This window comes from Triturus cristatus, chromosome 4_1 (genome assembly GCF_964204655.1).
Source record: "Triturus cristatus chromosome 4_1, aTriCri1.1, whole genome shotgun sequence".
Lineage (NCBI taxonomy): Eukaryota > Metazoa > Chordata > Amphibia > Caudata > Salamandridae > Triturus > Triturus cristatus.
The window spans coordinates 1,333,619,497-1,333,632,814 of record NC_140585.1 but is presented as its reverse complement, the minus strand read 5'-3'; positions in this window follow the sequence as shown (position 1 = coordinate 1,333,632,814).

Here is a 13,318-nt window from a genome sequence, read left to right as displayed (position 1 = left end):
TGCTTTTACCACCTTTCATGATGATTCCTAGAGTAGCGGCTCAAGTCAGCCAACAGAAAGCATCACTGGTGTTAGTGACACCGATTTGGAAGTTGCAGGCCTAGTTCCAGACACTGGTGGAACTTTCTTGGGACCCCCCCCGATAGAGTTGCCCTTCTTCCCTTCAATCCTCTGGGATCCCCAGGCGATGTCACTATCTGCTAGTCTTGCAGGTCCACCTCAATCTCATGACATGGAGGATAGCTGGTGATGCTGGAAATACAACCACCTTTTAGAAGACGCTGCAAACCTTATCCAACAATCGTGGGCTAAGTGAACCATTAAGAGGCACCGATTGGCATGGAAAATATGGGCTTGTTGATGTGTGGAGAGGCATCTGGATCCCATGTGGGCAAACATCACTCATATCCTAATTTTTGGGGGAAATCTGGCACAATTGGGCCTGGTCTATCGCATGGTGAATTCTTTCAGGTCAGCCATATCTGTGGGCCACAGTATCATTGACAACATTACGGAAGGAGAACATCCTGGTGTATGTAAGATGATGAAAGGGATTAGACTCACTAAACCCCTGGAACAATATATTCAGTCCTATGGGACATGGATGTAGTCCTAAGACTCGTTATGAGTTGGCAGGATAATCAGTATCAGTCCAGAGAAGAGCTTTTTATGAAGCTGGCTACCCTGCTATGCTTGATTTCATGCAAGAGAGTGTCGGATGTGAGAGCATTGGACCTCTCCACTAAGGTTTTTGTACAGGAGGGTGTTAATTTTACCATTTCTAGGAGGACAAAGACGAATACCAGGTTGGTATCCTATCCTGCTTTTAGTGACAATTCCAAATTGTGTGTGGTAAGATGCATTAAGGCGTATGACAATAAGACGGCTGGCACTCGACCAGCAGGTGAAAGACAACTCCTGATAGCTCTAAAGAAACCTTTAAAGACAGTATCCTCTCCATCTAAATCCAGGGTCTTGAGGGAGCTGACCCAAAGCCCACTCTTAATCTGTACTACCTCTTATTGTATTTAGTTGAAGAATTGGTTTTTCATAATTGTTTTGGGTCACAAACCAATGCGCACACAACAAGTTAGGTGTATGCCATTTCATCTGTTTATTAAAGGTTTGTTTGCAAACATATTTGCATAAGGTTCCACTGGCCTCGGTGACTGCAACATGAACTATATCATGTCGTCCTTAGGCATGAGCTTTCATTCTTGTGAAACATTCCCGAAATGGGTGTTTGGTTATTTTAAACCACATTGACAGTCGCGCTCTGTGCATGGTGTAGACATATTTGGATGGGACACTTTTGTTACTCTTCATTTTAGCTGACCCCATAGACGTGGCCACTTGCAGGATCTCTCTTATGCAGTGTTCTCTAACTTAAGCATGCTCTGTCCTAGAGGGGCTCAAAATAAAAGAGAAACTTACTCTAATAACCTTTGTTTGTTTTTCCAGCCACAAACTAGAGTTAATAAACCTACACCTCAATTCAGGTAGGAATCATCTGGGTTTGTGTTGTTCTAGCTTTATAAAGTTGGGGGACTTGGCAGCATTAAGGTATTTAGGGATCCTTGGCCCTGAAGAACGACCCAGACCCGATAGGGCTAAACAGTAGGGCACAAACAGGTTGGCCTAAGAGAGACAATTTGAGCCATTGCCCTCAACATTCCATCTTGCCTTGGTTTTTAGAAATACCTGAGGCCCTCATCTATTAAAGGTGAAATACCAGGGAACCACAAGTTATTTTTTAATTTAAATTGATCTGGATCCCTTCTTTGTTCAGTAGCTTTTTCGCTAAGAACTCCCTCCTTGTTTGAGTCCATTAGGAGGTTGAGTCTGCCCTGGTGGCATTGTCCTACCGGGGTGCGGAGAGGTTGCCGATGATGAAGCACGACACAAATATGTGTGTGAGGCTTCCTCTTCCATAAGAATGGTCTTTCCTTCCCCTGCAATCCGGACAGTAGTTCTGTGACGTCCCAATTGGACTCTGACTTGTACTCCTAAATAGGAAAACAGTCAATCTTCTTTTGTCTATAGTTACTGTAACTATTGTGATGTTTGACTTGGTAAAACATATAGTGGCCTGACTTCTTGTGTGTTTAGAGAGAAAATAAGTATCATGCACCATATAAAACAAGTTAACAATAATTAAAACACCAAACTGAACAACAAACCTAGTGATTAATAGGGCTTGTAGAGGAATGTTCCTGGCATCTGTATTGACACATAGCTGAAAGACATTTTTGTAGTTTAATAACAGCTGCTGATTAAAATCCACAAAATCTTCAGGATTCGCCATAAACTTTTCGAATTATTGTTGGATACAGCTGATCTCACAGGCAGTGATGAAGCTAAAGTTTCCATGCAGATGAACACAGTTTAGCAAGCCCCCATTTAGTATTACAAAAGATAGGCATTGGATAACTATGAGAAAAGAAAATCAACAAATTTCATTATAACATTAATGAAAATGCGTTAGGAAATTCTATTTACCAACTTTCAAATGACTACTACGGGATTACATTTAGTTATGGAATATGGCTCTCATTGGACTAAATGTGACCGATTCACAAAAAAATAGTATCTCTACACTCCCAGGTTTACATCTACGTTTAAGTGAAGATTAAGTACTTTTTTGAACTCAGCAGAATTTCTGGGAATTTGCACAGAAAGATGCCCCAAGTGCAGGTCTCCTTACGGATTCCTTTAAAGTCATGTGATTTTCCAGTCAGGATGCCATTCCACTGTACTGAATATGTAGAAAAAACCTTTGAGCATGGAAAACAGTATTCCCTGTACAGATGCACATGATTTTATTCTGAAGTGAAAATAGTTTTCCAATGGAAAAAGCCTCTTCCCTTACACCCCACCCCAAATTTGCAGGTGCTTCATTCACCTTCACATCCTAGAAAGGGTGGTTACACCAACACTGTGATTGCACCAACACAGTGATTGAGTGAAAATCAGTCCCTTTCCAGGTTGGAAAAGAGAATCATAAGAATTTATGAATGCCCACAAACAGAAGTGTTTGTGGGCATCACAAGCTTATATGGCTAATGTCCACATTCCCACCACATAACTGAGATTTACAGGTACGGAGAACTCTACATATATGGCTGAGATCTCTTGTAGGTATCCCTGTGAGAATTCCTTGCAGGTGTACATAAGGTAAATTTGGTGATAGACTTAACTTTATGACCACATTTTCCTTTCTCATTAGGCCATAATGTGTCCAGCAGGAAAAAAGAGGAATTCTACTGAAAATGCAATTTGGAAGCTGAAGACACAAGTATCCAGTTCTAAGATGCCAATGGATTCAACTAGAAGCATCTTCACACAGGTTCAAAAGATGCCCCAAACACCTATGCCAACAAGTGGGACCACGAGAAACTATTTGTAGTTGGTTAAAGAAATCTCTACCATGAATTTCACATATGTACATCTCAAATACGTTTTTGTTACAATACGGGAATATTTTACAAATTTGCAAAGTAGGCAAGTGACTAACAGATGACAAGGATATGGCACACATATAAGAAATATGAAACAAGATATAATGCAAAGGTTAAATAACCAAATTACATTTCTCTGAGCTTGTATCCATCTAGAGGTCAATGCTGCTGGGTCATATTTCCTTCCACAGCAGAACATTCTCCCTGATGATGGCTGTGGCAGGTGTTCCTAAAACAACAACCAATCTAAGACTCACATACACAGACACATACTTTTTACTTGCTCTTGTGGCCTTCAGCTCCACATGGGAATCTGCCACATCACTACTCTTAGGGTCCAATTCACAAACTTAATTTTGTTGTAAATAAATTGGTACTACAGAAGTACTACTCATGTACTTCAAAATGCAAATCTTCGCCATGGTAGTGAAGAATTCGGGGGGCGTGACTAACCAGCCAAGATGGTAGACACAAATTAACTCCACTCCGCGTCCTTCCCCTGCTTATACTGTATAATCTCCCTGAACCATGATGGGGCCAGATCATCAGCAGCTGTGGGTGGTACCCCAACGCTACCGGCCTCGGAACCTTGGCGGACATCATCTGCGGTTCCGCCTGAGACGGAGTTTCCAGAGTGGCAACTCCCGCCTGTACCTGCGCCAGGGCCTGGGATTGCCGCAGCACCAACCCCTTGGGCTGATTGGGCCTAGGTGCTGTGGTGACGCGCGCCCCTGTGTGACGTTGCTACTACAGGCAGACGATGAACGCATTGCACCTCTGGGGGCTTACCTCCTCAATGTGATCTGGAACCTGGGGCGCCATGGCCACACTGTGATCGAGAGCCTGTGGTGCGAGGTGGCTGAGAGTGCCACGCAGACTCTCTCTTCGGCGATTGGCGGGCCAGGGTGCGCAGCTGGAGTGCACCCAGGGACTACACCTGAGACTCGAGCCGAGCTCACTCTTTGTGTTCCCGGGCCAAATTGGTGAGGCCGGCTTGCTGCCAGATGAGGTCTAGAGCGGAGGCGGTGCGGCCTCCTGCGGAGGAATCTTTTCCCGGACACCAAGCTATTGTCCTGAGGTGAGTCAATGCCTGCATGGCTCCTGCGGCCGATGCCTCTGCCCACTCAACGGTGATGCTTATCATGGTTGCGCCAACAGGGTCCTCTATCGCCAGCGCTTGGAGTTGCGTGGCCCATCCTGCACTAGCCCTTACTTTAGGCAACAGAGGCCTGCAACACCACTGAACACGGACTCTGGTCGGGTCGGAGGTGACCCGGACGTGGTCGGCCTAGGCCACCCCCTCTGTTGACCTAGCATACCACCCTCTCTGCTCGCCTCACTCCTTTTCCTCCCTCCCTCTGCAACAGCCTCCTGGGATAATATGCACCCTCCCAATTTGTGTCGGCCATAACCAGACAGAGCCAAAGTATCTTGGCCCATGGCATGCACAGGGGCCCTACTAGACTCCACTCCTCTGTAGTACTCCATTCCTAATCACCCTTCTGCAAGGGCTCACTCTTTACTGCGACGCTGCAAGGGCCACATACAACTCTTTAACCACCGCTGGCCTCCCTAATAATTAGAGGGATCATCACCGCGTATTGAACCTGATCACCTACAGTGCCTTCTGGTGTTCCAAAGAACGTTGCTTGCTCACTTGCACATGCCCTCCACTCAAAAACTCTCTATGGACCGCCTATGATCTAACAACCCTCACACTGTGGTGCACCCTGAGCCAGGGGACACTTCACAACCATATGGTGACAGATCTCAGGAGCCCCATCACTTAACACTGACTACCAAGCTGGACACTGTGTTGGCAGCTGTTGAGAAAATCGGTGCAACATTAAACCAAATGTGCACATTACTGGAGTCAAAAATTGACAAAGTAGCATCAGATTTCATACTCCTGAAGGTTGACCACCAGAGGCTTACCGAGAAAGTCAGAGCCAATTAACTCATTCTCTCCGATATACAGCCTATGCCTCACACCCACACAGCAACAGTACAAGACCTATTGGACCAAGTGTGCACCTTGGTGGACAGGCTGGAAGATGCAGAGTGTCGTTCTCACTGCAACAATGTGTGAGTGGTTGGCCAACCGCAGGGTGCGGAGAGGCAGGACCCAGTTGCCTGCGTTGAGTGCTGGCTGGCAGCACTTCTCCCCGCACGGATACTATTGCCTCAATTTATAGTGGAGCGTGCACACAGGGTGCCGGCCCACATGCCCCCCTGGAGCTAAACCCGCAATCGTTATTATTCAGGCTATTAAATTTTAGAGACAGACACGCTATCCTGAGAGAAGCTCGCAATTTCCTCGACCTCAAAGTTCAAAATGCTCCAGTTATGCTATTTCCCTGACTAAACTGCCCATGTACAGAAACGTCGGAGTTCTTTTGGTGCTGTGAAGCATCAGCTCTGTGACCTTAACATGCACTAATCCTTGGTTTCTTCGACACACCCTTGGATGCATGGGATTGTTTGGAGGGAACGGGCTTGGTGACCAGGCCCAGATCACCCAGTGGCCCAACGGCACGAAAATGGAACAAGAGAGGCCGACGCAGGGTCAGAGGGGGAGGATCAGACCATCACACCCTGTCGAAAACAGCACCTGACCAGGAACAAATCCTTATGGAGCGACAGGTGTCCCTTCACGCGGCAGCAACACTCAGTGCCATGATGCATTCCTCTGATCTAGTGGCTGAGTCTCCCAAGTCACTCAGCGCCGTAAGGAGACTCCAATGCCCAACAGCCTTCGCGGCAGTAGCCATGCTCATGACCTTTGGCCCCCACCCTGAGCCTCTGCTGCTTCGTGCCAGGAGGCGCTATAAAGGGGCTTTGACATCCAGCTGCGCAGTACACACCGTAAGGAGACTCCAACGACCAACAGCCTTCGCGGCAGGAGCCGCGCTCGTGACCTTCGGCCCCTGCCCTGAGCCTCTGCTGCTTCGCGCCAGGAGGCGCTATAATGGGGCTTTGACATCCCGCTGCGCGGGATGTGCCCGGGCTGTGCCCGGGCCAAGGGCGGGCCCGTCATTGCCAGGAAGAGGCATGGCAGGGCCACCCCCCTTACACCTATCCTCCGGATTGTTTCATCCAACGACGACCGCATTGTGAGGTACTGTGCTCTCTGATTTATCCTCTCTATCGGCTGGCAACAAATAACTGTTAAAGTGGACTCACTGACAGACACTGGGGACATTTTGTTCTGACTGCTGGTGCAAGTTGCCTATTTATTGTTTACCTGCCAGGTGGTGTCCCTGCGCCCGCGACATGGGGAAGAGGAAATTAACAGAGGGCAGTGGAGGAGGTGGCAGTAGCCAAATCTCAAAGGGGAAAAAGGCTAGGAAAGTTTCTAAACACCCAGCCAGTAACTGTGTTTTTGATCGAATTGACACCCTGATTATGGAATGTGAGGAGATTCTTGTGAAAAAGCAAACTAAGCGCACACACTGCGGCAGCTCACCTGGTAGACCTCTATCTAGAGCCCCAAGCCCAAATCGTACAACCATTATTCCATCAATGTTCCAAAAGGCACCCCTCTATCGAGAACCCATAACATCATAGAAACCATTACCAGACGACTTGGAGTCATCCCCACATCCTACCACTTCAAATACTGGCCCTGACATCAGAACCCAGCAGTGTGAACCGGCAGTACCCTGCGCAAATAGGTTTCTGCCCTTCAGGATTCAATCGATGATTTCCCTGGAGATGTGCCGTTACCGCCACCCCATGTGTAGACACTGCCACTTTAAGACAAAAAGCAGAGCCTCAGGACACCCACTCCATTATAAATGCACTTAGAACAGATATAGGCAATATGAGATCAATGTTAGAGGACCTAACCACCTTAGTTAAAACGCTATTGCAGACCAACCCACAGCATGGTCCTTTAATACAATGCTGCTTGCCACAGCTCTCCCAAAACACGTGTGCGATACATGAACCAATTCATCGCAGAAATAGTAATATTTCTAATGTTCTGATCATGCACCATTCTGCTATCCTTACTGTACCTGTCAGAAGTCAATCCTCACTTGATCATGCAGAAAGGAGAACAAGCAACCTTTACTAACATCAACATATAACAGCCTTAGGAACCTAGCTCTGACACAAGACCCTCAAAGGGATCACAGGGCTATACTCCCATGACATGCTGAACCTCCCTCTCTAGGCAGCCAACATCAGCTCCCCCCTTTAGCCCCTTTAGGTACCACATATCCAATGCAAGCAAAGAAAATCTATATGACTAACATCCCAAAAATCAGTGTAAGAAGCGCGTATGAGAGCGAAGACTCACTGATTAACAAAGTGATCCATTGGATCCGTCATGTCAGGGGTTGTCGATCTGTAATCAGGGAGAACTACCAACTCACTAGATTGCATTGAGGTCATATTTAAGAGAAGCGAGCTAGCGGAAAATATTCTTACCCTGGAGTTTTGTACCTGTCCGCCAGATGGTTCCGCTATTTAATTTAGGCACATCCCAACTTACGAGCATGATAAAACACCAACTTTGTAACAATCAACACATCCAGCAGGTGTCTCCACGCTTGAGGACAACGACTGACTACAGAATCCAGTTCCTCAATGCCCTGACCTTTTTACCATTGGCCTTGGCTCCAATGATGCAGTCAGCTCCCTTGGAAATACGATTTTATGTAATACCCCATACCATAAACAGGATAGTCTCCAACGCAGGGCAAGCACAAGTAGAATTTCTATCTCTCCTCAAGATGAGACGAGCAGTGGCACTTTCATGCACTTATCCTCACACACACTAGTCCACTCACTAAACATCAATCCTATTTCTGCTGAATGCATTGCTTTTTGCCCCACACCCCATCAACAACTAAAGATTTTATCATGGAATGTGGCAGGACTCAATAGTAAAATTGCACTTCCTCACTGGAACCAACTAGTGGAAGGATTTGACATCTGTATCTTTCAAGAGATGTGGAGTCTGGTCCGTCTGCATAAAGCTGGCTACACTTGCTTTCATATACCCGCAACGTCTAACGGGAGGGGTCGCCCTTCTGGGGGCTTGATCATTTGGGTAAACATCACTCTCAACTGTCAAATCACTTCTCGAACTAGTTCAAGTCCTGACATTTTGTGGCTAAGCATTAGGGGGCCAAGGGGCGCAATTACAATCGAACTTATTAATGTCTACGCGAGAGGGACTCAAGGTGGCAAGCCCTCACCCACCATCTCAATACTGGAGTATTGCCTAGCTAACTGCCCACCCCACTCCAGAGTGGTAGTTGCAGGTGACTTTAACTGCAACTTTGAGCTCCTGGCCAAAGAAGATTTAGTGGGAACAGAAGAATATGACAACAGATGGGCTGCTCCTCAACTAGACCTGCCCCCAGTCAAGAAATGGTTACAACAGGTGCTCCAACTTAATGCCATCTCTATGGAGTATGAACTGAGGGCAGCTAATGGTAGGTCAGCATCAGTCAAACACGGTGCCAATACCTATAACAGAGTTATTTGTCCTTCTCGGATTGATTACATTCTCCTTGACCTGAAGCTGTGGGGGGAACTGGTCTATATGATCGTAGGCACCAGCATAGAGAGCGACCATAACCCCCTATGCTTAACTCTAAAACCCTTATGGGAAGCACCCTATTATCAGCCGAGCCACTTACCTTTGATAAGTGGCAGAAGGTAACTTTGCATGACACAAAGATTGCTGGTATCAAATTTGATCTAGCCGTAGGAACACTTAAGCTCCAGGCCGCCATACATAGTGCATCTCAATTAGTGGTTGTTCCTAGTGCCCACTCGCATACTGTTAGCTGAATTGGTTAATATTTTCAAGTCCCCAACTCGAGTAAAATATTTAGTAACAATACCAAAGACCCATTCTCTTGGTTTACTAAAAGCTGTAGGCAAAAATGGTCCATTTTAGTTGCTGCAATCAAAGAGAAGAACCAGCCGTCCAGAATAGCTGCTAGAAATTCATATAGGGCAGCCCAGCGTGAGGCCAGGATAGAATGGGACGAATCGCGCTGGCAAGAGCGCAAAGATGCATGTTCATTCAAAAATACTAACTTGTTCTGGAAGTTGGCCACCTGGGTAAGCAGATCAGGTGCAAACGCACATGCAAATTACATTACCGGCCAGGCGTGACATGGCATGACCATTTTAGACAGGTTTATTTAACGCCAGAGGTCACCCAGTCTGTGGAACTGGACGGCTTGAATGAACCCCTTGTAGGAAAATTAGTGTTTTAATCTGGCTGAGATAGAAGTCGCAATCAGCAAAATAGTACCCTCCAAAGCAGCGGGCCCTTTTGGCCTGCCAGGTGATCTCTTTCTGGCTGAACCAGCCAACTGGGCCCGTTACATCTTACTTCTAGCAAACGCGATAGCTAATGGTGCTCCGGTTCCAAAGTGGTGGAAGGCTGCTGAGGTGGTCCCAATCTATAAAAAGGGTGCTAGGGACGACCCCTCTAATTATAGACCAATCAGCGTGATCGATGCTATGCAGAAGGTCTTTGGTCGAGTCCTTCTGCATAGGATACAGGCATGGACTGAGGACGAAACCATCCTCTCCCAGTACCAGGCTTGATTCTGATCCAAGACTGGGACGATGGACCAGGTGTTCAGACTCCTCCTTATCTACTGGAAGGTAGTGGTGATAGGCAAGGGCAGTCTTTATCTCGCGTTTATCGACCTGAAGACTGCCTTTGACCTGGTCCCTAGATCTAAGCTGTGGACGACACTTGGACAGATTGGTATTCCCCACCTCGTCGTCAAATTGCTGATCTGAATACATGAAGGCAACTACGCCCAGATTAGATGGGGCTGCAAGGACAACTCACAGACCCTATTTTCCTTATATGTGAATGGGGTGGTCAGCTTTCTCCAGGAGACTCCCTCTGACTCACCTACCCTGGGGGGAATCAAGGTATCAACCTTTCTGTTTGCAGACGATACCCTGCTGATGTCTAAGACACAAGCAGGGTTACAACGTCTACTTAACTGATTCCAACATTTTTGTGATAATCGGGGGTTGGTCATAAATAGCACAAAAACTAAATGTATGGCCTTTAATTGTCACAAGTCATACAGAGGCAGCCCCCAGCTGGGTGGGGCACCCTTGGAAAAGGTTGACACCATTGATTAGGTGTCAGACTCTCTGGGACATAAACGGGTGGCTGGAGTAAAAGGAAAAGAACATCGCCTCTCGCACACCAGGCCGGTAGCCCCTGCCCTCCAAGCCTACGATGCTAAGGCAGTTAGCTCTGCTCTCTATGGAGCAGAGATCTGGGGATTTGATAAGCTCGACAACCTTTGTAGATCCGAGCATAAATTCTTCAGAGACTTGGTGATGCTACCCAAAAACGTCCCTCTTACCCCCCTAATGCTGGATATGGGTAGGCGGTCTATTGGAGATATAGCAAGATTACGCACACTGCTATTCTGGGCCCGCATTAGACAGACCCCAGAGCTCCTCCCTTGCGCTGAAGCCTTCACCGAAATAGTCTGTTTGGACGCTGGCGGTAAGATAGCCTGAATCTCAAATGTAAAAAAAATGCTAACATCTATCGGTCTCCAAGCTTATTAGGATAGCCAGGAACCCCTAAGGAGAGACGACCTTAAACAGTTTTATTGGGAATGGGTAGATCATCGGGAGAGTAGCAATTCTTATGTAGGCAGACTAACGAAAGAGTTTTTCATGCACAAACAAAATAGATATCTCAAGCCTTTTCTTGATATAATCCAGGTCCCGAGGGACAGGAAGCTCTACATACACTTCAGATATGGAACTCTCCCTGTTCGTGAGGTGACTGCTAAGTGGCACTCCTGCAACAAGACCCCAAAAGGCTGTCCATGCTGCAACGCCCAGATAGAAAGTGTTGCGCACCTACTGTTTGCCTGCCCGGCATATAAAAACCCACGGGCAAAGTGGATAAGATCGATCTGTCAGCAAATAGGCACACAGGATTACCATGAAGCCCTGCGCATCCTTAGGTACATTTCCAGACCTCTTTTTGCTTGCTGCGTAGCAAAGTTTCTTGGCCAGGCATGGCTCACTAGGTGGAAGTTCCTTCTCGAGAGTAGCATAGCCACAACTTGACTGAGGCTGCAACATACCTGTGCGATGACCTTAAGTCCGCTTGGCCAACTAAATAATCTTCTTCCATGCACAAGCACTTTACTAGTTACTTTTGACGGCATCTTAGGGCAAATTTATAATGTCCGAGAAAAATATTAAACATCTATAACATTTTGATGGTTTGGTAACAAAATGAAATGTTATCTGTTCCTAACCTGTTGTTACCGTATACTTCTATTTGCTGAATTAATTGCATGTTTTTATCTGATGAATCAATTTTTTAACAGTTTGAATACAACAATTGTTTTATCATGTCCAGGACTAAATAGACCACTATGTTGTATTGTCCGTTTATATGGTGTCCATGGAATTGTGCGATTGCACTTTTACTCTTTCAAAAATATATATTTTGATAGCTTTTATGACATTACATGTTGAATAAAGCTTTTACAACAACACTCAGCGAGGATGACTCTGCGCCTACATGGTCAGGGGACCTAGACTTACCCGCGCATACTGGCTGTCACTCCCCAGACGTACGACAACATAATCTAAAGATTGTAACATATCGTCCATCATTTACCAGTTCTGCAGAGCAACCTTATGTGATTTCTAAGGGGTGACTGACAGCCGGACCCTTACATGTTGAATGGTTGAGAGATGCACTCCTGGGAGGGCTGGAATACGTAGGGAATCCATCCTGACACTAATCAGCTGCCTAATGTAGCCCTAGTTCAGTTGCATTTTAGAGTCCCTTTGATACTTATCCAGACCACTAAAGGGGTGCACAAACAGCAATACTACACAGTGCACCACTCCCACAATCAGACGTTGATATACGTAATTGTTGCCATGGTTAGGCGCTCTAGTTCTCTCTTGTGATGTTACCTACTACATATTCTACACCCCCATTTTTCTTTCATTTCCCCATTGAGCGCCACCCAGCCATCCTCTCCCCTGCTGCATATTCATATCACTAGTCAGCCGCAGACAATGCTATTACCTAACATGTTGAACACAAATGTTATCACGTGGAATGTGAGGGGCATACACTCCCCAGCGCACAGATACTCTAGCTACTCCTACCTGCAATGCAGGTCCACTAGCCTTGCTGTACTCCAGGAAACTTTCCTGACCCACCGAGAGGCAGATTGTCTCCAATTTCGCTAAAGAGGGCAGGTATACAGCACTAACTATTCTTCCCAAGCTAGAGGAACCCTGATATGGGTGAAGGCCGGAGTTCCTTACGAAGTAGAGGAGGTACAGGCTGATGCGCAAGGTAGATATATGTTCATTAGGGGCAGGCTGAATGGCCATACCCTCCTCATCGGCTCTATATACGATCCTAGTATAGAACCAAGTGCATTTCTTCACAAGTTATCCATGGTACTAGTGCACTGGAGTGGTATCCCCTGGCTGATAGGTGGCAACTTCAATTCAATCCTGGGTGTGTCACTGGACCGCTCCTTCCTGCCTCTGTCACACACTTCAACCACCTCCAATGCACAAACATTAACAGCATGGCTCACGCATTAATCCCTGATCAAAATATGGCGCGACTGGAGGGGTCTTCTTCCCTACTTTCCCTGATCAAAGGGATCAAATACATGGGATGCATACACGCACTCTGACCATAACCCATAACTTTTACAGCTTAACTGGGATGTGGGGCCTCCACCTGTTCCCACCTGGCGTCTTCAGCTGGTGGTGTTGGAAGATCTGGCATTCCGGAGGTCCCTGGGGGCCGCGACCGCAGAATACTTTGACATTAACAATGAATCCACTGGCTC